Source organism: Spermophilus citellus (assembly GCF_964194105.1).
Source record: "Spermophilus citellus genome assembly, chromosome: 6".
In the NCBI taxonomy this organism is placed as follows: Eukaryota; Metazoa; Chordata; class Mammalia; order Rodentia; family Sciuridae; genus Spermophilus; species Spermophilus citellus.
In genome coordinates, this window is record NC_138187.1 from 31,462,731 (window position 1) to 31,490,606 (window position 27,876).

Consider the following 27,876-nt stretch of genomic DNA (forward strand, 5'->3'; position numbering starts at 1 on the left):
AATCTCTGGTGATCTTGAGGTGTCATTTCACTATATTGGCTGGAATTGAACCCCAGCTAAAGTTGGAGCAGGCAGGGTTAAAATGTAAGAAAATGAAGTTAGTAATTGTAAACATTTTTTTTCAGGTGTTTTGTTACAAAGAGAAGCAAACAAATGGGGTTGTACCTGATTGGAGTCAGGGAAATTGTTGTTGTTGTTTTGCAATGGCAGTTATTACAAAATTTTGTCTATTATTATTACTATGATCACTTTGCAATGGCAGTTATTACAACATTTATTCTGTGGAGAGGGACCGTCCAACAGAAATGGAAAAAAAGCTGATGATGGAAGGGAGGGGAGCCAAAAACCAAGTCCTAAAATAGGAAAGAAAAGATGACCCCATAACGGTTACTAGGACTCAGTGTTCGCTAAATGTTGGACGCCATTCTTTATGAATGCTTAAATTTTTAAATAACGTATAGACACTAGGTTAACAAAATAAGATTATTTAAACACGCATGCTCTCAAGAGCCTGGATTCTGGAATCGGACTGCATTAGTTCATACTGAGATTCTGTCACTTAAGGCAGCCATTTTTTCTTCCTGGGGCTTGGCTTTCCTCTGAAGGTGACAGGTATCCTGTGCAACTTGGCCAAGGCGCTACAAGGTGGGGCACAAAGCCACATGGTAACCGTGGACCCACGTCGCCACCCAGACTCCGGGTCCTAGAACCACAAGAGATTCTGCGGGAAGGTCCTCCGAGGGCACGCGCGCAGTCCGTTGGTGGGTGGACAACGCTGACAACGGCCCCCAAGGTCAGTCCCACCCATCCCCGCCAACCGACACTGTCCCTCCAGAAGGCCCTGTCATAAAACCACAAGCCCCACAAACAGCAATTTTAAGCAGACACCTAGACGAAATCCTGGAAAACCACCTGAGGTAAAACTGACAAGCCAAGAGGTCAGGTCCGCGCCTGCGCCAGTCCAGGGCTCGCCACTCGCACCTGCGCAGTCGTTGCGGGGAGGGGGCGGGGCGCTTCTGCCGAACGCTCCTCGGCGTTGGCTTTTCTCGCGCTGTTAGAGGAACATTTCGTGAGAAGTGAGAGTTCTCACGGGAACTGTGTTCAAAAAGCCCTGGCGCTTACAGGACTACTAGGTAAATGAATGGGAGGGCAACTCTCTGGCAGGCTGAGGTTAGCATCACGGATCTGGACGCCCGGACCTCTCAGCTCTTGCCAGCAGCTGGAGGAAGGAGTGAGGACGACAGAGGTAAAGACTAGTGAGAGTGGAGAGGAGCGTAGGCGGCGGGGAGCAGGGCTTGAGGAAGCCTGGGGCCTGGGTCTTGGCGGAGGCTTTGGCCCGGAACCCTAAATTCTTATAAGCTGGCTTCCAGTCGGGCCCCAGTCTTCGGTTGGACGTTCTCGCTTCTCTGGGGAACTCTGGATAAATATGGAAGGCCAGGCGGCTGCCGGGGGCCTCAGACTGATGGCCCCTGGAGGTGCGTTGTCCAGTACGATGGCCCCCTAGCCACTGTGGCAACCCGAATTAAATGTAAATTATACACTGGATTTGAAAGGTAGTATCCCACAAGAGCTGTATCTCTGGCAATTATTATGATTACGAGTTGAAATGATATTTTGGATGCATTGGGTCAAGTAAAACGTCAAGATGAATTTTGTCCTTTGTTTACTTTTTTAAAATGTTGCTCAAAACTTTCAAATCATGCGTGTCTCCCTGCCCTATTTGTATTCCATCCATTATCATGTTTAATGTTCTCAATAAGCCTGTAAGATGGTTATTACCCTCCTTGTATTGAAGATGATGAAACAAGGCGTTAAGTTACTTGCCCGAATTCATGCCACCAGTAAGGGATGGAGGTGGAAGGGCCTAGGCAGCTTTGACTTCTAGAGCTTCCTGTGTTCCAATGTTTTTTGTATGCTGTTTTTTTGGGGGGGCGGGTGGAGCGGTGTACCGGAGATAGAACTCTGGGGCCGTCAACCACTGAGCCACATCCTCAGCCCTGTTTCCTATTTTATTTAGAGACAGGATCTCACTGAGTTGCTTAGGGACTCGCCTTTGCTAAGGCTGGCTTTGAACTTGGGATCCTCCTGACTCAGCCTCCCGAGTCACTGGGATTATAGGCGTGAGCCACTGCGCATGGCTTGTATGCTATTTTGAGAGGCCAGACAGAAATGTGAGCACCAGGCTTTGGAAATGGACTCTGGTTCCCATCTCATTTAGCTCCTGAGTGACTGATAACCCTGAGCAAGTTACTTAACCTTTCTGTGCCACATTAAGATTGCATGTTTAAAATGTAAGTTCTTCTACCCTATGAGATCTTTGAGAACATTGCTAAGAAAATGTACATAGAGTACCAAGCAAAATGTATGGCACATATTAGTTTTAGTTCGTCCATGGCTAAAGGATAGGTTAACTCTTTGCAGGTTGATAGATTAATTCTTTTTTCACTCATTAGAGCTCAGCTGAAAAGTCACGTAATCAGGGAACAGTTCCCTCTTGTTATAGGCTTAGATACCACCTTAGTTACAGCTCTCCCTTTTGCACTTATCACACTTGTAACATTATAGTTTAGTTATTTGATTTGATGCCTTTCTACTAATGGACTGTAAAATTCAAGAAGACAAAATATTTTCTAGTGTTTGGATCATTATTTTATCTTCAACACTAAGTGCATTGTCTGACATATAATAAAATTCCAGCAAATTTTTTGAATGAATGAGAACTAATGTTTTGGCTTCCTTGTGTATTCCTTAATGGGAGGCCTTGAGGTTAACCTCATTTTTATTTTGATAGATGGAGATAATAATAATGGCTTAACGGGCTCATGAAGAGCATTAAATGAGATTATGTATTTGAAGCACTTCTTTTAGCAGGTGGTAAATCCCCAACAAATATAAGTTATTGTTAATAAAGCAACAGTTAGCTGGCTAGCTTCACTGTATATAGGTTTTGAAAAGGTCTTGCATTTTAAAGTAGTCTGCACTGGTTAGTTTATGGTATCTATTTTACCCTATTATAAAACCCTATATCTCCTACCTACTGATTCTCAGTTAAGAACTTTGTTTTCTAATTCAGTGATAAGTGAGGCGTTTAAAAGGTCACACTAGGGTTGGGGATGTAGCTCAGTGGTATAGCACTTGCCTAGCATGGGCCAGGCAGGCCCTGGGTTCAATCCCTAATACCCTGCTACCAAAACATAAATGAACAAAAAACCAACTAGGTTTACTTCAATATACTCCCTACTATATCTCCCTAGTTAATCAGCATCTATATTGTATGCTTTGTTTTCATTTTAGAGAAGATATCCATGCTACATTCTCAGTACATTAGACCTCATCCTCTAGTCAAGGACATCACTCTGGCAGTTCTCCAGTATCTCCTATGTCATCTTCTGTCCTGAATTTATCCTAGGTTATACACACATATTGTTTTGTATCTTTAAAATAGTAAGTAAATTTGTCTCTACTTCCATTCCAGCTACTATTCTATTTGCTTTTTGAAGCAAAACTGTATTTTCTGTCACTTTTTCATCTCCTACCATTCTCTATCATACTCATTTCAAGTGGGCTTTTACCCCATCTTCCCACCAAAATTCTCTTGGGGTCACCAGTGACCTCCATAAATTCAAAATCCAGTGGCCAATTTGACTTAGCAGCAGCGTTTGGTATGATCTCTCCTACCTCCTTAATACACTTTGTTTATTGGCTTCTAAGACAGCACATGCTCTTGATTTCCTCCTTACCTCACTGTTAACTCCTGAATATACTTTACATCTTTTCCTCACCTTCTAGTAGGGTTCAGTCCTTCGTCCTCTCCTCTTTGTTATGTTCATCCTCTGTTGATACTCAATCTGAAGGACTTGTGCTGATAACTTCCAAATTTATATCTCTAGCCTACACCCCTCTCCTACACATGTATTCATTCAGCTGCCTGCTTGACATTTTTCATGCAAAACTTGAAATCCTGGTCCCCCTGGCCCCCAAAAAACTTTATATCAATATCTCAAATGAGGGCAACTCCATTCTGCTGGTTGCTCAGGGCAGAGCCTTGAAGGTATTTTTACTTTCTAAAGGCATTTTTTATTTTGCTATATTCCATATATAAGAAAATCATGTTGGCTTTACCTTTAAAATATAGGCAGAATCTGGGCATTTCTCACCTACTATGCCACCACCTAGCATGAGGCATTATCTCAGATGGTCTCTCTGCTTCCAGTTTTGTTCCATCCTAACTATTCAACACAGCAGTGAAATGATTCTTTTAAATTTTACCAAATTGTCTACTTCAGACTTTGAAGTGACTTCCCATTTCACACACGCTAGAAGCCAAACTCTTTATAATGGACTGATCTGCCGGCTCCTTTATTATCTGTGACCTAAATTGTAGTTCATATCTTGGACTCTTTTTCCATATTAGGGTTTCCCATCTGCCTGGAACATTCTTCCACACAATGATGCATACCTATTTCCCATCTTTTGCCTCCTATTTACACCACCTATCTCTTTTGAGCTTTTTTTTCTTCCAATTCTATTTTCTAATGTATTTAATTATTACGCTGTTACTTATTATTTTCCCCTCTTGGAATGTAAGTTTAATGAATGAGTAACTTTGCCAGTTTTACGCCATAATGATCTGAAGTGCCCAGAATGAAGCCTAGCTAATGGGGCATTCAGTAAATGTTTGTTAAATGCATGATTCTATAAACTTAAGACATAGGGAATCATCTGATGCTCTATAAAAGCAAAGTCCAGTTTCAGTTTGGCTTAAAGGGACTAGGGCCAAAGAGGAAGGGACAATAAATGAGGTTAAGTTAAAGTACAGTTATCCTATGTATAAAGTTGTAAGGCTTAGCCTGGAAATTGCTCTGAACATAGTTTCTATTTTACATACTCTGTTAAGAGTAATTAGAAAAATACTGTGAATCTGATTCCAATGAAACAAATACATTCAGCAAAGTAGTACTACTATAAAAAATAAGACAGGATATTCTTTACTTTATCTTGTGAGTCTGATTTAAAACTGTCTTTTTATACTCTTAAGTAGCAGTCATGCATGCATACCATAAAGTTTCTTGGTTTCTGTCATTGCTCTCTTTTTACTTTGATTATTTAGACAGTAACACAATTATGAGACTAATTCTACCTTAGTAATTACGAACATTTAACATATAACAATTGAATAGTTTCCTAATGTTGAGTTTCTTAGGAACACAATTGAGTGTATTTTTTTTTCTGTTCTTTTTGGTTTGGTCTCAACTCAAGTAAAAAAATTATCAGAACAATTTTTGCTCTTAGAACAAGAATGCAAATTTGACTCCTTACAAGTCAGGAGTAAAATCTTAATATTATGTTTTTATATGATAGTAGCACTGGGGATACATAGTTCCTTTATTATTGGTTTTATTGTAGGGTTTTTTTTTTTTTGTTTAAGCTCAAAAAATTATATTTCTTCTATTTATAATAGTCTAAAAACAGGAAAAGAACATGGAGGCAGATATTGCAGATCTTCGAAGCAAGCTGAAAGAGGTTGAAAAAGAGCGACTAAAAGCTGCATAGTATGGTTTACAACTATTGGAGAGCCAAAGTGAATTGCAAAATCAATTAGATAAATGTCGTGATGAAATGATGACCATGACTGAGGTAAGACTGTGGATTCCTCTGTTTATGAGGGTGTGCTTAGCTATTGAAGGTTTATTTTGTCTAGCAATAATTATTTTATTTTCTGAAGATCTAATTTCTTATCTGTGCCATTTTCATTAAAGGTGAATAAGTTAATGAATTCCTGATATTCTTTCCAAAGCAGTGTGTTCTGAGTTTCAATTATGTTTACTCTTTCTACCACAATTTACCTACCATATTTATCACTAAGTTTTGTTTGTCCACACTCTACATAGGTGACCTCACTTATTTTGGAGCTTTGAATATCATCTAAATGCCCCCATAGTAGTTAAGCAACCTAAACTGTTTAATTAACAATTAATTAAGAGTTCAAGGGAGGAGCAATAGTCCTCCCTTGAACTCTTAATTAATGTATTCAATTGCCCACTTAAGAGTATCTCAATCTTGATATAAACAGAATATTTAATTCCCTGTCTATTAATCAAACATTCTCTGTCTTTAGCTTATTTATTTAGTAAATTGAATGACATTCAGTTGCTTGACCCAAAAATCTAGAAGTCTCACATTTAGTCCACAAATTCTTAGGGACATGATTTATAAAACATCTATCTAGGCCACTGTCTTCTTTCTCCCAGCCTTCTAACCAGATTGCCTGCTCTATCATTGCCATTCAGATCATTCTTTCTCAACATAGAATCATTCTTTCTCATGGAAAAGCACAAGAGATCATGTCATCTCCTTTCTCAATCTGCATAAGGCTTTCAATTGTATTTACAAAAGACAGTCTGAGGGTTTATACATCCCTATGTGATTTGACTTCTGCTGGACTTTTGCAAACATAGGAAACTGCTTTTCCTTGTTCAGGCTATCCTAGACTTGCCTTATGGGTTTATATGAGCTCTTTCCTCCTGCTTAGTTGTTCCTCACCCGCTCTTCATAGATTGAATCCTCAATCTTCAGATTTCAGTTAAATGTCACTCATAGAGACCAGCCCTAACTAAAGTCGGCATCACTCACTCTTTTGTGGGGGGAGTTCAGGGAGTATAGTTACCAGGGATTGCACTCAGGGGCACTTAAGCCACACCCCTAACCCTGTTTTGTATTTTATTTAGAGACAGGGTCTCACTGAGTTGCTTGGCACCTTGCCTTTGCTGAGGCTGGCTTTGAACTTGTGATCCTCTTGCCTCCCTCCTGAGCCGCCAGGATTACAGGTGTGCACCACTGCACCTGGTAGCATCACTCACTCTTAATTCTTTGCAGTACTAATTATCTCCAGGATTGCAAGGTCCTTAAGAATTTTGTCTTTTTCACTGCTATATTCTCTAGTGCTTTGCACACAAATATTTATTGAAAAAATGAATAAATCAGTTTAATTTAGTAAATCCTCAGTGGTATAAACTAAAATTGAAAATTATAAATATAGCAGGTAAAAGTTACTAATGACAGCTCTTGTTTTTCCATGTGGTACTGTTCTTGACCACAAGCTCAATACCTAATTATAAAGCAAAGCAAAGAATTAAAAATCTAATAGAAAATAAAACCATGATATATATAATTATTTGGAGAAATAACTTATCAAAAGTGGAAGTGCTTTTGGAGAAATAATGTTACTTGTTTTAGGTCCTTTTTCTAGTTTCATTTTATCTTATACTTTAAAGCTTCATGAAGGAGTTTGAACTAATACTTCTCTGTCAATGCCTTCTACAGGGTAGTGAAGCAATTACCATATCTCTATCATGGACTTTACCATACAGTAGGCCCCCTCCTTATTTCTAGTTTCACTTTTCTTACCTCTGGACAACTGTAGTCTAAAAATATTACATAGAAAGTGCCATAAGTAAATAATAAATTTTAAATTGCATGCCATTCTGAATAGTGTGAGGAAATCCGGTGCCATCCTACTTTATCCCACCTGCTCCACCTCACTTCCTCTCCTCACCTAGGCATAGTACAATGAGATATTTTGAGAGAGATCATATTCACATACTTTTATTACAGCATATTATTATAATTGTTATTAGTTATGTTACCAATCTCTAACTTGCCTAATTTAAAATTAAAACTCATCAAGATGTGTGTACATATGTATATATGGAGTTTGGTTCAACTTGTGGTTTCAGCTATCCACCCAGGGTCTTGGAACATCCCCTGCATATAAAATGCAAATGATATCTGATTGTGTGTGGAGCTCAGACACCTGAATGATCTGACTAGTTAAACAGTTATTCACTTTATGATGTTCTCTGCATCAGAACATAGTATGCAAGCATGTGTCCTAATACTTTAAAAACCAATATAGACATTACTTCCTTCAGGAAGTGTATTCTGAGCTAGCACTTACCAATTACTGTGACTTAATGTAATTGCTGAATTGTGTGTTTATTGTTCCTTTAGACATTGATCCTCCTTGAAGTCAGGCATCATTTTTTATATTTATCTGAGTTTCTCTGTTACCTGGCATATTTGCTGGGTTCTTAGTAAGTATGTGTGGAATAGATGGAAGGTTGAATGCCTAAGACCTTGTTTCTGGTCTTTTGTTACCAAAAGTCCCTTTACTTTTTCATGTTCTCTCTCAGATGGACTCCAGATTTGAAGGTTGTGCTATCAAACTGTACGAAATAATAAGTAGCTTATTTTCCTAATCGTCAAACAAATGCCTAGTTTTGGGTCAGCATGAGATAAGACATGCTGCTGTGACAGTTGATAATGCAGCCAAAATCAGGGACATTTTAACGTAGCCTGATGGTACTCATCATACAAAGTTTTATTCAGATTTTGGAATCCAGAGAATGCCTCCCCAGTTACGTTTTGCATTGCGGGTAACTAGGGCATCAGAGCCCCAGATTGGAAAGTGGTAACCTTGCATCTTTTCTAGAGTTGATGCCTGTACTAACTTCAGCCTGAGTGTTTTTGACATTACTGTACTTTCAGAATATACCTTAGGGATTCACTAAAACTGATGAGCTACAAAGTTATTCCAGATTTAACATGTGGTTGTACCTCAGAAAGCAGCAAATGTATGAAACAGGAATAAGCCAGTTGAAGGTGAGAACTGATTATATGTAATAGCTTTAAGTGATTTTTTATGTAATTGAATTGTAATTGAATCTATTTTCAGAATTATGAACAAGAAAAATATACTCTTCAGAGAGAAGTTGAGCTCAAGAGTCGCATGTTAGAAAGTTTGAGCTGCGAATGTGAAGCTATTAAGCAACAACAAAAAATGCAGCTAGAACAATTAGAAGAGCAGCTAAGCAGAAGCCATGGACAGGAAGTGAATGAACTAAAAAACAAGGTTTGAATATATGTATGTTTTCAGAGCAAAAATACCCCATGTTGATGCAACCATCTGTTAATGTAAGGTGATAAAGATTTTTCTCAAGTACCACTGTGAAAATAGCATAGATCAGTTTTCTGTCATTTTAATGTTGAGAGTAGAAACACTGAGAAACAAAAACTTATAAAATGACTTATAAAAGTGAGACTTGTATCAATATAGCCTTCTAATTACATACAATTTTCCAATTTTGATAGCAGCAATTTTTTTATGATCCATTTATTTAGTAACTACTGAGGCATCCTTGGTCATAGTCAAGCAGTCTCCTTTCAGAAAGAGTGGTCCCTTAGCCTTTACTGCAGCTAGTGGTGTGCTTTGTAATTCTGTAGAACAAATCAGTAGTTCCTTATAAATTACTATATATTAGTATTGATACCTTATAATTTATTTTTTGAGGAAAAACATGATCCAGTTCTCAAAATATATTTTTAAGGGAAATCCTATTGTTATCTCCATATTACTGATGAGAAAACCAGTGTTTAGGTAGATCAAGCAAATTGGACAAGGTGAGAGCTAGAAATTGTCAGTTGTGAATTGAAGCAAGTCTTCCTCACACCAAATTCTGTGTCACTGAGTGTGTACATAATCTGACACATTACATACTAGCTCCACTTCATACATAAACACGAAATAGACAACAGCTGTTCATGAATGCCCATTCCTTTCTAGCACCCCCACCCATCCAGCCTTCAGATTGCTACTTAGGAATCCAGAACTTCACCATGGCTCTTCTTCGTGTGGAATCCAGACTTTTACAAACCCTTTCTTTCAAAACCCTTTCAAAACTTGCTTGACTTTTTATTGTCTTCTCAGAAGTCTCTTTCAATTTTTAGATTTTTTTTTTTTATGTAACATCTTCTAAGATTTTTTTCCATGTCAGTACAAGCTATACTGCTGCCTTAATTCTTTATTGATTTAGCTCTAAGTGTTTTTCTATTTTTAGTAATGAAATCATATATTTGAGTTGGTTTATTTTTTCCTAATAGACGGTAAAACAAACAAATAATGCTTTTGTGAAATACATAGTCATCCTGCACATTACTGACAAATAGTCTAGCTTGTCTGGAACTAATCTGGTTTTAGACAGTAACGACTGGTAATGATGCATTTTCATTTCTCCTGGTGGGTTTTTTTTTTTTTTCATGTAGCTTTCATTACATAAACAAATGTAGCAGTATAGGGGATATTTTTTTGGGGCCTGAATTAAGGACCAACTGTAGAGATGGCTTAGGTGGTAGAGCAAAGAGTATATCAATACAAAATTTTCAGTCTTACTGATGTTCTTAAATCACTTTTGCCAAAGGTTTGGCTTTTTTTCCCCCCAGTATCTTTCTCTTACTTCTCATGTTGAATTCATCAGCCTGTTGTGGGGATTTGGCCAACAGAACCTTGATGTAGGCTACTGTGGCTCTAGTCCCCACCATCCCCTCTCCCCTAGACTGTTGTGGTAGCCTTCCAATCAGGCTTCTGCTTCTGCATGGCTGGTCACAGCATCGTTTACACAGCTACACAGTGCTTCTGGTAGCTTTAATGCATCCAAACCACTTGGATGGCTAGAATGGACTGTTTATAAAACAAGGTGGGTCACTATTGGAGTGTCCTTGGAAGCTCTACTAGTCTCTTGTACAAGTTTGGATCATTCAGTGATATTTTACAGAAAGAAAATACCTTTTGATTTATAAAATTGTGATTTTTTTTTTTTTATACTTTAGATAGAAAAACTGAAAGGAGAGTTAGATGAAGCTAGGCTTAGTGAAAAGCAGCTAAAGCACAAAGTAGACCACCAGAAGGAACTCCTGTCTCATAAATCGGAGGAAATACAGATGATGTCTGAGCGAGTCCACGAAAGCATGTCTTCAGAGATGCTGGCTCTTCAGGTCGAGCTGACTGAAATGGAAAGTGTGAAGGTAATTTTTATGGCATGTGTTTTCTTAGATTTTTAAATTTTTCTTTTGCATACATTTTATGTGTTTTTATAATAATTCTAATGAGCTAGTGTGGAGGAAGAAATGTTTTTTTGACCTACTTTGATCTAACTATCCAAAAAATGTTTTATGTAGTTTAGGTGAATTACTTTATTTTAAAAAATAGTATTAGGTGACCTGATTAAATAAGGCAGACAGTACCTTTACATTAATGAAAGCTCTGAAAGGACGTAGACATTTTCTGATCCTAGTTTGTGTCATAATATAAAATGTTAGTACAGTGGAAGTTGAAATTTGTGTGAACATAGATTTCATTTCAGACTATGAGTCATTAAAAATTAAAGCCCTGAATTCACAGTCAGAAAGAGCAGTCTCTAGAGCCTTTTGTTTGGTTCCCTGCTGAAAAATTAAGTAATTTTTAAAATTTTAATAGGTATCTGACAACTTTGACAGGTTTTTGTAGTTTTAATTTGAATGTGAACCACTACAGATAAGTTAGCTGAGCAGCTGCTAAATGAAAGCATTTTCAAGAGAATTTTGTCTTTCGATTTCTGTTGAATAGAATGCTCTCAAGGAAGAAGTGAATGAACTACAGTACAGACAGGAACAACTAGAACGTCTTAGTACTAACTTAATGCGCCTGGTAGATCGACTTAAAGAAGAAAAAGAAGAGCAGGAGAAAGAAGCAGTTTCATACTATAATGCCTTAGAGGTATTATGATTACAGTTGTATTGTTTCCAGTTTTTAAATTGTTTTCATGCTAATTTAATCTCTATTAGCTAAATTGTTTTCTTTTGAATTTAGAAAGCTCGTGTAGCAAATCAAGATCTGCAGGTCAATTGGGCCAGGCCCTCCAGCAAGCCTTGGATCCCAATAGTAAGGGCAACTCTTTGTTTGCAGAGGTACTTACAAGTATTCTAATAATTGAATTGGGTAAACTATTATTTCATTTAGTACAAGAACAATTAAACATATCAATGTTTTCCAGGTAGAAGATGAAGGGCGGCAATGGAACGCCAGCTTATCGGTATGAAAGTCAAGTATCAGTCACTAAAGAAGCAAAATGCATTTAATAGAGAACAGATGCAAAGAATGAAGGTGTGGAATTACCGCTCTTAAATGTTTGTTAAATCTACTTCATATTAGCATTATATAGATAAATATATCACAAAATCCATCTTTTCCTTCAAGGGGTATACTTTTATATTTCTTTCTAGAACTGCATGATTTTTTTAAAAATTAGAAATTCCAGGTAGATCATAAGATACTTTTATGTTTTCAAAAAGTTAATCTTGGAAAAACATTAGTGTGTTTAACAACTACTAATTGTTTATTTTAATGATCATTCTCTAACCTTGCCAGGGAGGTTTAAATCATTATAGAATAGGGAAAAGGAATTTAAAAGTGTTTGTTTCTCACTTATTCTGAGTCTTTCTGGGTTCCCGCATCAAATGAGACTAGCTTTTGCCATTTCTCACTTCTCATGAAGGCTTATTTTAGATGGAAATTTGAACTATTTAGGGTTCCCTTTTCTTGCAGCTCCTCAAAGCATGTAATTAACCCCTTTAATTTTAAGGGTTTTGTTGGTTGTTGCTGCACACAAATAAGAAGTAACAGAAAACCTTATGGCAATTAGAAAGATTCCAAGATTATAGCAGTCCTTAGAATTCCAATGTATGGTCTGTTCTGCCTGATGTTCCTAAGGTGGTGTTTGGAAGAAAGTTTAGATTTTTTTTTTTCAAGATGTCAGTTTTACCAGAGAAATGGGAAAGGTCACTGATTGAACTTGGAATTAGATGGACTGGATTGAAGCATAGTTGTCATTTGCTAGTTGTGGTTACCTGGGACATATATTCTGAGAGCATCTAAAAGGCATACCTCATTTACAAAGTAGAGGTGATAGAACTTGCCTCTCAGAACTGTCTTGGGGTTAAAGTGTAGAAAAATACTCATATGGTACTTCCCATTCTTATCATTGTGAATATCATGTTTGTGACTGAGCTGCTTAACAATTTCCCCTACTTAAGTAAAGCTAATGGAGAATTTTGGTGGTGAATAGCAGGCCACATTTGTCCAGGCATACTTACCAGTTAAATGACACCCTCTGGACCACAGTCATGCTGTTCAATTTTGTATCACAAACTAGGTAAAACTATATTAAAGACTTCAGATATCATTAAAAAGTAGAAGTACTCCAAAGTTATGTCTACAACAAAACTAATTGATGTATATTTTCCAATTATTAGACTAGAAATAACTAATTAGTTTTCAAAACAAGTCCTAATAGTATTAGTACAAAATACAAATTGTTCCAGAAATATGCTTATCAGAATATCTCAATTTTGTTGTGGTGGGGGGATTCTAGTTACAGATTGCTACATTGCTACAGATGAAAGGATCTCAAACTGAATTTGAGCAGCAGGAACGGTTGTTTTCCATGTTAGAGCAGAAGAACGGTGAAATAAAACATCTTTTAGGTGAAATTAGAAATCTGGAGAAATTTAAGGTACGTATAATATCTTGAAAAGATGTGGCTGGATTTTTATTTGAATATCTTAAATTTTCAGTTTAAATAGGTTTCTCATCGTATAATTGACTTTCAGTTTCAGTACATATTGAGCCAATCTTTAAATTATTTTTTTCTTGTCTCTGCTTTTCAGTATTATTGACCATGCTTCTTTTACTAAAGCAAAGACAAACCAATCTATTCTATTTGTGTTGTTATTATCAGGTTATTGTTTGTAAGTACCTATATCTTTAGTGTACAACTCAGTGAGTTTTAACATATATATGTTTATATATATATACACACACACACATATTTATATCTGTATATGTATATTCTTACAATTACTATCAGATTACATAAAATAGTCCTAGCACTCCAGAAAAGCCCCATTTAAATGAAGTGCTCCCACCTCCTAACTTTGTGTCAACATCATGTGAACATTCTGTTGAACTTCATATAAATTGAATCATGTAATATATATACCCTTGATTCTGTCTTCTGCTCAGTGTTATGTCAGTGAGATTTCTTGCCTGAATGTCATCAGTAATTATTTTTTAGTGCTATCTGTTCCATTATTTTTAGAGCTTTGTCAATTCAACATTGTATATCCACTGGAATTTATGGATGTCTTTAATAAATTCTAATAAATTTATTTTATTTTGCAATTAGTGCAATCTTCCAGGAAAGTGAAAGTACTCCTACATGCCTTTGACTCAGAGCTCCCTATTTCTTATTTGTACGCTTGATTTATAACTTTTTCTGTTTTTATATGTTTTTTCTTAAACTTTGAGAGTGAGTTCCAAACCAGATGTCCTTTTACCCCTAAGCACCATGATGTTATTGGAGATATAAGCAAATGGTCAAAATTACAAATTAACATTGATATGCATTGAACTATGCTATTAACCAAGCTACTTTTTACATTTTGCCAGTTATCATTGATACCCTGTTATGGTTTAGATATGAGATGTCCTTCAAAAGCTCTTGTGTTAGTGCAAGAATTTTTAGAGGAGAAATGTTTGGATTATGAGAGCTTTAACCTGATCCGTGGATTGATCCACTTATGGATTAACTGAGTAGTAACTTTAGGCAGGTAGAGTGTGACTAGAGGAGTGACTGGAATTTTGTCCCTGGTGAGCAGAGAGCTCTCTCTCTCTCTCTGCTTCCTGATTACCATTTTCTAAGCTACTTTCCTCCCCCACACCCTTTCACTGTGATATTCTACCTCACCTTGGGCCCAGAGCAATAGAGTTGGCCATCTGTGGATTGAGACCTGAAACCATGAACCCCAAGTAAACTTCTCCTTACATTGTTCTTGTTAGATCTTTTGGTCACAGAGACAAGAAAAAAAAAAAAAAAGCTGATGAAAACATACCCTAAGCAAATTTTAAAAGAAAAAAAAAATCTAGTGTTTTCAATTCTAGGGCCTAATCCAAGGTTGCATGTTTTACCATGAAGTCTCTTCATCTTCCTTAATCTGGAACAGTTTCTCTTTCTTTATTTTGACATTTTTGAAGAAAAATTTGTTTATATGACTTTATCTCTGTTTCTTCTAAAAACTATTAAAAGTATTATAATTTTAGCTAAATTTGCAGTGTGTCACTTGGCAGGTATATGTAGTCTATCCCTGGGGCTTTGTGCTATACTTTGAAAATTGTGACCTTAAATTAGGAGGATTTTTAAATGTGCAATCTCTGAAATTCTTTGCAAGTTTTTAAACATCTGCTTTTTTTTCCAGTAAAGAAAATATTCAAAGAGTGAATCAGAATATTTAAAGCGTGGATACCAAAAATAACCTCAGGAATCTCCTCTCTTTTTCATATTTTTCCATTGTATAGCTTTGTCATACCAGAATTCAACCCAAAAAGCATTTGCTTCTCTCATTCTAAAAGCCAGGAGAGTGAAATCTGAAAGACAGGTATAGTTGGAGTCAGAGATACGAGTGTGAGTTAGATCTGGATTCACAATCTAGCTCTTGATTTACTTGCCGGTAGTACCTTGAGCCACTTTTCTTACCTGAAGAAGGACTGGTGGTTCTTGTACCTACTGCACTCAGGTAAGTGGGTGGATCTTTGAAGAGTATTTGTCAAAGGATGAGAGATTAACATGTGGCTGCTGCCACTGTTAATAAGCATACAGTAACCTAATTTGTTATGTAAGTAATAAGAATTTTTGCTTTCTTTAGAATTTATATGAAAGTATGGATTCAAAACCTTCAGGCAACTCTGGTGCTCTGGAAGATAACACCTATTATACAGATTTACTTCAGCTAAAGCTTGAGAACTTAAAGTAGGTGTCTGGGTTGGCAGATGGAAGATAAAGACTTTTTATTTATTTTAATAGATGGTATTCATATAATAACAAATTTTTAAGTTCAAATTGCCAAAAGAAATTTCCACAGAAAAGAAAGTCAATAACATGTCTGTGTAATACATGAGTTTTATGCAAGATTTAATAATTACTAATTACTAAAGAATACTTTCAGTAAATAATTTGTGTTTAGCTTTTTAGATTGGTAAGTAAAAAGGACTTTCATGTAGAAAATATTCTTATAATCCAAATTTTTCAAGAATAAGTATCTCATAACTTAAAGGGAATTTATGCATGAATCACCTTGGAATAATGCATGAATTTTGGCAGCGGGGGATGCTATTGTTAAACTTTAATTATTTGTTGTTTCTTTGTTACTAGAAATCCCAAAGAAATATATTTTTAACCAAGTGTTCAAATATAAAATTAAATTAAAGATTCATCCCACTAAGTTATTCACAAAATTATATATTAACATTCCTTGGTTCTTCTTTTCTGTTACTGTAGCAAAGAAAATGAAAGCAGCAAAAGTGAATTGTCCATACAGCGGAGGAAAGCATTGTTTGAGAGCCAGCGGGCCCTGGATATCGAGCGAAAACTTTTTGCAAATGAAAGATGCCTTCAGCTTGCAGAAAGTGAAAATATGAAACTGAGAGCTAAGCTAGATGAATTAAAGCTGAAGTATGAACCTGAAGGTATGCAAGTTTTCTATGTTTTTGTCTTTTAAGTCCTAAGTAGCTCAGAAAGTGTATCAACATTTTTTTCAAACTATAGCTTTTAGCAAATCTCATTACAAACCAATTTTGTGGTTATCAATCTGTAGTTAATAAGGGAAATTTACAGCTGAAAAATTCAAAGGGAACTAGGTATGCATGAATGTGATATGTGGCTTTTTTGGATGTCTAGGCTTTATCATACTGACACTTGAGGCTTATCCACTTAAAATTGTAGCATATTGTCATACCGAAAAGTTAAATAAGCAGCTAATGTTGGAAGTTATGCTAATTCAGATTATTTATAGAAGATCTAAACACAGTTTAGGTTTAAGTGCTTGTGATTATTCTTCCGCCGATGAAAGTCTGAGGAGGCATTGCAGGATTCAGACTCCTTTTGTGTTTGTCTGCCACCATCCCATTGAGCAGAGTTGATTTATGTGGCCTTGCTGTCACAGCAAGGCAAGATTGAGAAAATTCAATCTTGATTCTCAGGGACCATGTTCCAACTAAATATTGGGAATTCTATATTTTTTATTGACACATAATAATTGGACATTTATTATGTTTCTATTTATATATACATTGTGTAATGATTAAATGAAGGTAATTAGCATGTGATCACCTTAAATATTCATTCTTCATTGAGAACACTCAACTTCTACAAAATCAACCTGGTTTGGATTCCACAGATGAATAGGAACGTGTAGTGTTTGCCTTTTTTGTGCCTGACTTATTTCATTTAACACAAGATCCTTAGTTCATTCAAGTTGTCACAAATGACAGGATTTCATACCTTTTTTATGAATGCATAGTATTCCATTACTTATACATATCACATTTTCTTTCTCCATTTATGGGAGTTCAGATATCTGGAAACACACACACACACACACACACACACCTACCTAGTATTGGGATTGCGGGGTCACATGCTAATTCTATTTTTAATTTTTGAGAAACTTCCATACTATTTTCCATAATGACTACTAATTTATAGACCCACTCACAGTATATGAGAGTTCTCCTTTCTCCATATCCTCACCAGAATTTCTTTTTTTTCTTTTGGATAATAGTTATTCTAACTTGGGTGAAATAGTTTCTCATTGTGGTTTAATTTGCATTTTTCCTGATGTTTAGTGATTTAGTGGTGTTGAGAATTTTTTCGTAAACCTCTGTATTATTTAGAAAAATGTCTGTTCAGGTCTTTTGCCCATTTTTAAAATCAGATTATATGAAGGGTTTTTGCTATTGAGTTCTTTTAGTTCCTTATAGATACTACATAGTAATGCTTTGTCAGCTGTATAATTTGCAAGCAATTTCTTCTATTCTGTAGTTTTTCTTCACTTTGTTGATTGTTTTCTTTGCTATAGAAATTTTTTAGTTTGATATTATCCGGTTTGCTTATTTTTGCTTTTGTTTCTCCTGCTTTTGAGGGATTGTCTAAAAAACCTTTGCCCAGACCGAGGTCATGTAGCATTTCCCTATGTTTTCTTCAAGTAATTTTATAGTTTTTAGTTGATTTTTGTATATGATAAGAGAGAAGTCTGGCACAAAAAGACAAACACTACACGATCCTATTCATCTGTGAAATTTTAAAAAGGTTGATTTTATAGAAGTTGAGAATGTTCTCAATGAAGAAACAATGAATATTCATGGTTCTACATGTGGAGATCCAGTTTTCTCAGCTCCATTTATTAAAGGACTGTCCTTTCCCCAGTATGTGTTCTGAGCTTCATTGCTCTCTTCACTGTTTTTGTGCCCGTACCATGCTATTTTGGTCAGTTTAGCACTGTAGTATATTTTGAAGTCAGGTACTAGGATTGTTCTAGTTTTGTTCTTTCTGCTCTTTGACTATTTGAAATTTTATTGTTTAAGACAGGTTAGGATTATTTTTTTTCTTTTTCTGTAAAGAAAATTATGGAATTTTGATGAGGATTGCATTAAATTTGTAGATTGCTTTGGGTAGAATGAATATTGCCGCAGTCTTGGCTGGGCACAAGATCACAAGCCACTCACAGCTTTGTCGATTCAAACAGCAATTCTTTATTCCCGAACTCACACCGGCCTCTACACACGTTCTGGGGCAATCCCAGTTCTCCTCCGCCCAAATCACCTACTCCACGAGGCTTTTTTCCAATATCCCATTTGAATCTCACGAGAACTCAACGGAACAAGCAGCAGGAACACCCTAATCCTGACAGCAATAATCTTCAACCTCCAACTTCCCTAAAACCCCTATTGTCTTAAACCGGGAATGCCCTAAACCCAAGGACCGGGATACTTCCTCAAACCGGATCAGCTCTAAACCCAGATCCGCCTTGGTCCTTGAGCAAGGTCACCTTACATGCAATGTCAACAGCGAAATCCATTTAACATGGGGTACACTAGCAAGGAAATTTTGATGCGTCATTCCTACTTGGCAATGGCCCTCAGCAGAATATTTTAACAATATTAATTCTTCTAGTTCATGAATATGAGATATCTTGCCATGTTTTTCTGTCTTTTCAGTTTTCACCAGTGTTTTATGGTTTTCACTGTAGAGCTCATTAATCTCCTTGATTAAATTTTTTCCTAGGTATTTTATTTCACTTTTTTTTTTAAAACCATAGCTTTTATAAATGGGATTACTTTCCTTATTTCTTTTTCAGATAATTTGCTATTGTTGAATGGAAACACTACTGACTTTTATATATTGGCTTTAGTATCTTATATCCCTACTGTATTTATTAGTTCTAATAGTTTTTAAGTAGAGTATTCAGAATTTTCTGTAAAAGATTGTATTATCTGAAAACAGGGACGGTTTCCTTTACAATTCGGCTGCCTATTATTTCTTCCTTTTATCTAATTTCTCTGGCTAGGACTTCAAGTTCTGTGTTGAGTCATAACAGTGAATGCTGGTGGCATCCTTGTCTTGTTCCAGATCCTAAAGGAAACACTTTGATTTTGACCCTGTTGAGTATGATGTCTGTGGGTTTATCATCTATGGCCTTTAATATACTGAGATGTGTTCCTTCTATGCCTAATTTATTCAGAGTTTTTATCAAAAAAGGATGTTAAGTTTTGTCAATTTTTTTTCTATTGAAATGATCGTATGGTGTTTGCCCTTTTGTCTGAAATGTGATATATCAGCTTGTTGATTTGTGTTTTAAGCCATTCTTAGATCCTAGGGTGAATTCCATCTGATCGTGGTATTTAATTATTTTGATATGCTGTTGCCTTCTGCTCTCCAGAAATTTTTTTTTCAGGTTTTCCAATTTGTTTGTATTTACTAGTTCTTAAAATTCTTTGTTTCTGTGGGGTCACTTTATGTTTCCTTTTTCACCTCTGATTTTTTAAAATTTATTTGAGTTTTGTTGTTGTTGTTGTTTTTTGTCTGGCTAAAGATTTATTCATTTTGTTTATCTTTTCAAAAACCAATTCTTCATTTATCTTTTATTTTCTTTTTTTCCTCTATTTTGGTTATTTGTGCTCTGATCCTTACCATTTCTTCCTTCTACTAACTTTGGTCTTATTTTTTTTTCTTATTTTTTTCTAGTTTATTGAGATGAGACATTGAGATCTTCCTTCTTTTAAAAAAAAAAATTAAATTGTTTTTGAACCTTTATTTTGTTTATATGCAGGGCTGAGGATTGAACCCAGTGCATCTCACGTGCTAGGCAAGCACTCCACCACTAAGCTGTTCTCTTCCTTCTTTTTTTGAAGTAGGAGTTTATTGCTATTGCTTCTTAGAACTGCTTTTGCTGAAAGCATAAAGTTTTGGTATATTTTCATTTTTACTTGTGAAAAGAAATATTTAAATTTATCTTTTAAATTTCCTCATTGACTTATTGGTTGCTTCTAAGTATGTTTAATTTTTACATCTTTGTACAGTTTCTGATATTCTCTTTTGTGGCCTGACATGATACCCTTGAGAACATTTCATGTGCAGTTGAGAGGAATGTGCTGCAGCTGGTGCATGGAAAGGTCTGTAACTTCTGTTAGCTCCATTTGGTCTAGAGTACAGTTTAAATCTGATGTTTCTCTGCTGGGTTTCTGGCTAGATGCTCTTCCATTGCTAGAAGTGGGCTGTTAAAGTACCTTATCACTGCAAAAAAATTGCTGCCTATCAATCTACATTTAATAATGCTTGCTTTATGTATTTAGACATATATTTACAATTGTTGTATACTCTTTTTTTGTTGTTGTTTTGTAATGGCCTTGTCTCCTCAGTTTTTGACTTGAAGCATATTTTATTTAAGTATAACCACTCCTACTCTCTTTTGGTTTCCATTTGAATGGGATATCTTTTTCCATTTGTTCACTCTCTGTCTATATTCCTTACAAGTGAGTGTCTTGTAGGCAGCAGAGTCAGATTTGGGTACTGTCATGTAATTACTTGTTTTCTGGTTGTTTTGTACATCTTTGTTCTTATCTTCCTGTCTTCCTTTGTTAAGTGATTTTTTTTTCCTATCAGCATGTTTTGATCCCATGGTTTTTATTTTCAGTGTATCTATTTAAGGTTTTTGCTCTGTGATTACCATGAGGCTTTCACAGAACATCTTATAATTACAACAGGTTATTTTGAGCTGCAACAACTTAATTTCAAAAGCAAAAAAGAAAAAAGCCTTCTACTCTTCAACTCCATTTCTCTCCCATATTTTGAGTTTTTGATGTTAAAATTTACATCTTTTTATATTACATATCCCTTAGCAGATTACTGTATTTGTATTAGTTTTGTCCTTTAGGCTTCTTACTAAGGATATAAATGGTTTACATCCCCTAGTTCCCGTGTTATTTTGGATTTATCTGAATGCTCACTTTTACCTGTGGGTTTTTATACCTTCAGATGTTTTCATATTAGACATTCTCATCTTTTTTTTTTTTTTCTCTTTTGCATTTGAAGAACTCCCTTCAGCCTTTCTTGTAAGATAGGTCTGTTGCCATGAGTGCATTCAGGTTTTGTCTGGGAAGGTCTGTCTTCCCTTTACTTCTGAAGAAGCTTTGGTGGGTACATTATTCTTGGTTGGCAGATGTTTTTCCTTCAGCAGTTTGGATATCATCTTATTCCCTTATGTCCTTTGGGTTTTTGCTGAGAAGTCCACCAGTCATATTGGAATTCCCTTCTGTGTCACTTGCTTCTTTCTTTCCTCTTGCTGCTTTCATAGTCCTCTTTGTCTTTGACCTTTGAGAGTTATTTGGGTTGCATCTGATTGGCAAACTTTGATTATCCTGTAATTGGGTGTTTGTATCTTAGATTTGGAAACTTTTCTATTTTTGAATAAACTTAATTCTAACCTTTTGTCATTCTCTAGATCCTCTTGGACACCAATGACATAGATTTGCTGTTTTAATGGTGTCCCAGAGATCTCATGAATTTTCTTCATTCCTTCTCATTCTTTTTTCTCCTCTGTTTTCAAATAGCCTGTTATCAAGCTCACCAATTCTTTCCTCTTCTTGATCAGTTCTGCTATTAATGCCCACCAGTGGCTTTTTTATTTCATTTATTTATCAGCTCCAGAATTTGATTTTTAAAAATTATTTCAATCTGTTAAATGTCTCCTTATAAAATTTTCTTAATTAGTCCTCTGTTTTCTTGAAGTTTCTTGAGGTTTTTTTTTAAACCAGATATTTTAAATTCTTTGTCTGCCAAATCATGCATATGAATGTCTTTTGGGTTTATCTTTGGCAATATGTTTTGTCCATTTGATAAGGACATCTTTCCTTGGCTCTTCTTAGTACTTGTAACATATATCTTTGTCTCTGCATTGATGAATTAGGTATCTCTTCCTTTTTTTTTTTTTTTCCCGGTCTGGACTTGTTTGTGACTATTCTACTCCAGTAGGCTTGTTTAGACATTTTTAGCAGACTGCCTATGGTATTCCATTTCAGCATTAGAGGGCACCCTGAGCTGAGGTTAGATGTAGGTTTTTTGACAACTCTGCTGCTGGTGCAGTTTCCAACCTGGATGGACCCATGGGAGATTCATGGAGTACACTCAAGGCATGTGGGAGAGCCAGTCAGGCTCTTGAGTCCAGAGGATCTATGAACCCCGCCTCCAGCAGTAAACATTTCTAAACATTCTGTCTGCTAGCATGTCTCCTCTGGCAGGGATGGAGGGCCAGTGCCAAGTTCTGTGTGCTAGTTCGAGCCCTACTTCTCCTTCCTTCTAGCTGGTCTCAGGAGCATCCCACGGAGTATTCTCAGTGCTTGCTCTGAGCCCATGCAGTGAGACTCCCACAGAGGGACTCTGATGGTGAGGAAGTCAAATATCTATTTCTTGCTTACTTTTTTCAGTGTACACACTGAGTTCTGGGGGCTTTCTGCAGGTGGTACCATGAAAACTTGGGAACAAGGGGTTGCAGTAACAGGGAACCTTTCCCCTTGTGGGCTTCACAGTCTAACTTACCTGTTCTGGTTTTCTGAGTTCTTGTGAATGTATTTTTGTGGCATATAGTTATTTAGCTTGGTCGTTCTGTAGGGGATTTATCACTGGAGATTTCTACCCGACCTATTCTCTTACAGTTCTAGCCTTTAAGGAAAAATGTTTGGACAGTTATTAGAGCAAGTCACATCACCGAGAAAAAATAGCCAAATACACCCTCTGCCTCTTGTATACTACAAAAAATGAACTTTACTATGTATAAATTTTAAAATAAAAGGCCAAATGTAAAGAAGTCCATGAATGTGATGGTCCTAACTCCCTCCCCTCCCCAAAAGGCATTGTCAACATGTTTTAGGTTAAGGATTCTCAACGGGTTTCTGCCCCCACCCTGTTGACAGGCTGAACTCTGTTCATTGTGGTCAATAGTGGGGGAAATGTAAACAATGAGAAGTTTTTTATATTGTTTTAAAAGACTTTTCTTTCTTTTGTCCTTTTTCTCTTCCCTGATCCTAGTAAGCTCCTGTGAGTAAAAATTACCCATTAGGAATTTCAGGGGTAGTGTGCTGAACTGAAGACAGCAAAGGGACAGGAGGATGGTTAGTAAATCCAGATGATCTGGGTTTCAAAGGAGCAGCAAGGGATATCCAATATTTAGAGTTTGACCTGTTCTTTTCATTTAATCCTTGTAACAGACAAAGCAAAGTAAGTATTTTTAATCCGCATTTTACAGATTTAGAAACCTTAAAATGTAGGATGATTAAATACTTTCCTAAGGTCATCCAGCTGCTAAGTGCCAGACTTGATCCTAAACTCCCTGTTTGCTACTGCATCTTTATCTCCATGGCACCAAGGTCTCCCTTAGGAACCATCTCCCCTTAGAATTTTTTATCAAAATACCACAAGAAAACATTTTATTCATTCCTAGAATTCCTGTATTGAGTTCCCAAGGAAAATTTTATGGTCAAAATAACCTATAAAAGCTTTAATTAATGCAGTCTATGAAAAAGAAAGAAAAAGAAATAGATTTCAGTGGGGTGATGAGTGGATTTTGAAAGAATAGAAAAAAGGAAAAGACTTTATGTATAACTGCTCTCCCTTGGTCTGTCTTTTGTTCATTGACTGGATTTTTCTAATGGTTTTCATTCTCAGAGAAAATAGAAGTTCCTATACTCAAAAAGAGGCGGGAGGTGCTACCTCTGGATGTGACCCCTGCTGAAGACGAATGTGCCAGCGGTGCTGCCGGGGAAGGAACTTCTAGATTCCCACCTCACAAGGAGACACAGTCCTGTCCTAATCCTTCAGAAGGTGACTTGCAGTTAGAAAAGTCAGTGTCTGCAAACACTCCCACTGCCCCTCTTTCTCCTCACAAAAATCTGCCCGTGGATGTGCAGCCAAAGAAGGAGAAGAAATGTGTGAAGCTTGCTCAAGCCTTAAGTGAAAGAAGTGAGAACACGCCCGGCTCTCTCAGGTCAGTGTCCTCTTTTCAAGGCAGCCAGCAGCCCTCCCTTTCTCTCCCTTCTCGATGCATGAGCTATGCTCTTTGTCTCTTTATCTGTCTTCTCAATATTGCATGCAGTCTAATCCCCCAGTTTCATCTGCCCGCCTTCAACTTCTCTAAAACTTTGAGAAAGACAAAAATGATTGCAAGGGGAAAGGACTCCTGAAGAAGGGAGTCATTAGAAAGCCACACATCTCTTGTTGGTTTGAATAAATGTGCTATTACTTTTCTCCTGGTAAAGGAGTAGCCATGAAGGAACAATCAACTTACCTTCTCAAAGGTTTTCCAGTAGTCTGAAGACAGTTTAGTTAAGAAAATGTAGGTGAAGTTTTCTATGGATTTTGATGATGTTTATACCAGTCCTTCAGACATTACTTTTAATTATTTTGACATTTTTAAATATCCAAGGTAATTTGTTTCTATTTTTTCTAAAACATCAAAGCCTCCAATTTCTGCATAATTGAATTTGTGACTTAAAAGAGAAAGTGTCAGATATGTGTATCTGAAGGACCAGCTGAAGGGCCTTGTCCTTTAAAAGGAATAGAAGTGAGAAGGTAAGAGCAAGTGAACAGAGGGAAGAGGATGTAACTGGCTGCAGCTGGAGTTCTGGGCATGCACAGCAGGATCTAGGTAGGGTAAACAGAAGTAAGTGAGGGAAATGGAGGGGAAATCAAGATGAAGGTTGTGTAATGCAATGGCAGGTATATTAAAAATAAATACTTTTAGACATGTAAAATTCAAACTTGTTTCTGTGAAAGTAGCCAGCTTGGGTTGTCTCCAATGAAGTGAGGTTTTTAAGGTGCTACTAGGGCTACTTTGTTCTTAGAAAGAAGGGAACAGAGTCAGGCATTTTCTGTGTGCATTTGATCGAAAAAGTAAAACAGTCCATCGTATGTAAAAGAACTTCCTTGTATGTTTTATCTGATTTTTCTTTAAATTTTCAGTGCTACTAAATGTACTCAACAATGATAAAACTCTAGCTGCTGTTGTTATTGTAAGGAAGACTAATTAATTATTTCCTTCCTTGAGTTAATATCAAGCTCTTATTTTATGTGACTTACAACATTGTAAGTCACATAAAATAAGAGCTTGATATTCTTGAGGAAATGACAATTGGATGCTACCTGACAGTACCCATAGCGCTAACTGTTCTGAGGCGAGTTCCGCAGGCCGTGCATGTGTGTGTGTTGCTCACTGTGGGAGTGTGCATATGGCCAGTGCGGGTTTGCGTGGCTCACGGTGTGGGTGTGGGTGTGGCCTGTATGGTCTTCCAGAGGTGGATTTCCAGAACCAATCAGTGCATATCTTGCCAGCTATGTTGCCTTCATTTCTTCTTCTGCCCTTTTGTGCTTGAAAAAAATATTGCTTCAATGTATTTAATTAAATTGTTTGACTCAAATTGCATATTGGAAACTATTTGCCTTGCTAGTTAAACAAAAACAAATAAAATACCACAAAACACTTGATTTTTTTTTTTTTTTGCATGTGTGTGAGTCCATCTGCTCACTGCAGACATTTCCAACCTTGTGTCTTGCATGCTTAACTTAGATACACAATCTAAAGATGATTTTATAACAAAAGTGGCTTTTATTGGAAACTTCACTGTTGCATGCTTTATAAATTTAATTGATGCTGTTCTTTAAAGTGTTCACAGGCCTATTTTATTATCTCCCCACTGTTTATATTTTTCTTTAACTATTCTCCTAGTTGAAACTCAGTTTGAGTGTGTTTTCATTGTCTGAGACAGACATCTGTGCAGCCAGGATCCCATGGTGTTTTCATCTTGTGCATGGGCCTTTGTGTGTCATGTTATCTTTAAAATACTGCTCCAGCATTTCAATTTTTGTGTTATGTGTACTTATCATGATAGATATCTCATCAGATTTAATTCTTTAATCTAGGCCTTAACAGGCCTTTTTTATCAACCTTAACATATTTACTAGACATTTAAAAATTAAGTATTGATAAGAATAATTCCTTTCAAGAGTCATTTAGTATTTTAATGGTACTGGAGTCAACTAATTTTTTTTCTTATTAAAAAAAATAGCATCATTCCTCCTTAGAGGCTCAATATATTACGGGTTTGTTTTTCTCTATTTTTTTCCTTAACTACATTTGAATTCAGAGTGGATGCTTTAATGCCTGTAGGTTAGCCGCTGAGTCAATGCTTCAAACAGACGTTAATGAAGGGAAAGAACCTGCAAGCAAATTGGAAAAAGAACCTTGTAAGAAATCACACCCTATTGTATACGTGTCCTCCAAATCCACTCCGGAGACCCAGTGTCCTCAGCAGTAAGGACTTCTCTCTGATCAGAGGGAGGTACTACTTGCCCTGAGGTTACTGAGGAGTTTAGTTAAGAGCCAGAGTGGTGCCAGAGTTCGAGTCTCCTCATTGTATCAAGAGCTGGCATTTCCATGCTTCTCAACCAGGCTTTCAATTTTGATTGTGATTCTAAGGAGAGTTTCTTAAGTGATGACCCTTATGGATCTTCTGTGATTCACACTGAATAAACTGTTAACGGAAGGAAGACTATACTTAATTTAAATCTACATGCAGTGTAGTGTCTGGATTTTTTTCAAGTGAAGTGAATATTTTAACCTACCTTCAGAGCCATATATTCAGAGAATGAACTAATATACTATTATATTTTCGTATGTAATCTTTTTATGAACTTAGTTTTTCATTGTATTGTAAAAATAGGAAATTTGATTTGAAAATATATATTGTTATAGATTTTGTCAGTGTTTAAAGCACCTATATGTATCTTTATTTATATTCACTTTATGACTGAAGCATATGAGACAAATAATTTTTAAATATAAAATAAAATTGCAACAATTTCTCCTCTTTGTGTTTTCTTATTCTGTGTGGATAACAGGATATTATCAAAAAAGAATAAAGGTGTGGTCAAAAAAAGAAACTTCAGGGATTCTCAATTCCTTGATACCTATGATCTTACATATAACTTTATATTTTGTGAATATATACCTATATATTAAAAAAGATTTAATGCTAAACTTTCTAAATGAATATAGATTGGTTCATAGCAATTTCATGTATATTTTCTATAGGTGGGTGAATTAGGGTTCTTCCATGTACATATAACTACATATTTTCACATTCATTCATATTCACAAGCATTTCTGAATCCAGTATGCTGAATTAGAAATGTTTTATTTAGTAAATTAAGTCTGAATAGAAATCTAGGAGCAACACCACAAAGGGTTTGGGAAATGTTTTTTACAAAGAGACTTGCACAAATATTTAAAGAAATTAAGCAGCCAATTGAAGGTTGAAGAACTGGGCCAACAAGGTAATCTCATACATTGAGGCTCTGCCTTAATCCCTAGAAACTGCGGCAATTCTGTTGATCTTGAGTCTTCTAGGAATATATTGAGAAATCACTGCTGTAGATGATGGGAAACAAATAATGGATATAAGCAAAAATAGCGTCCTCACTCAATTTATTTTAGTAAAAGCTTTGCGAAGTCATAATGGAAAATGAATTTAGAAAAAGCTAAGAATGGAGGCCAGAAATGGCAAGGTTTGTCACTGGATAGTACAGTTAAATACACAATCAGACTGAAGCGGTAGGTCAGTAA

General features: G+C 36.2%; 2 pseudogenes across 2 annotated transcripts in view; both read left to right on the forward strand.

The window, feature by feature from the left end:
• Positions 1-27,876, forward strand: part of LOC308651214 (cytochrome P450 3A9-like) — a 596,726-nt pseudogene that overhangs the window by 178,475 nt on the left and 390,375 nt on the right. The window lies entirely within an intron of this gene.
• LOC308650633 (protein Spindly-like) lies at positions 1,186-27,090 on the forward strand (annotated as a pseudogene). Its single transcript, XR_014024438.1, has 12 exons — positions 1,186-1,246; positions 5,462-5,637; positions 8,735-8,911; positions 10,666-10,860; positions 11,441-11,590; positions 11,684-11,781; positions 11,868-11,977; positions 13,245-13,385; positions 15,574-15,677; positions 16,206-16,393; positions 23,925-24,243; positions 26,422-27,090. The product of XR_014024438.1 is annotated as a protein Spindly-like (transcript).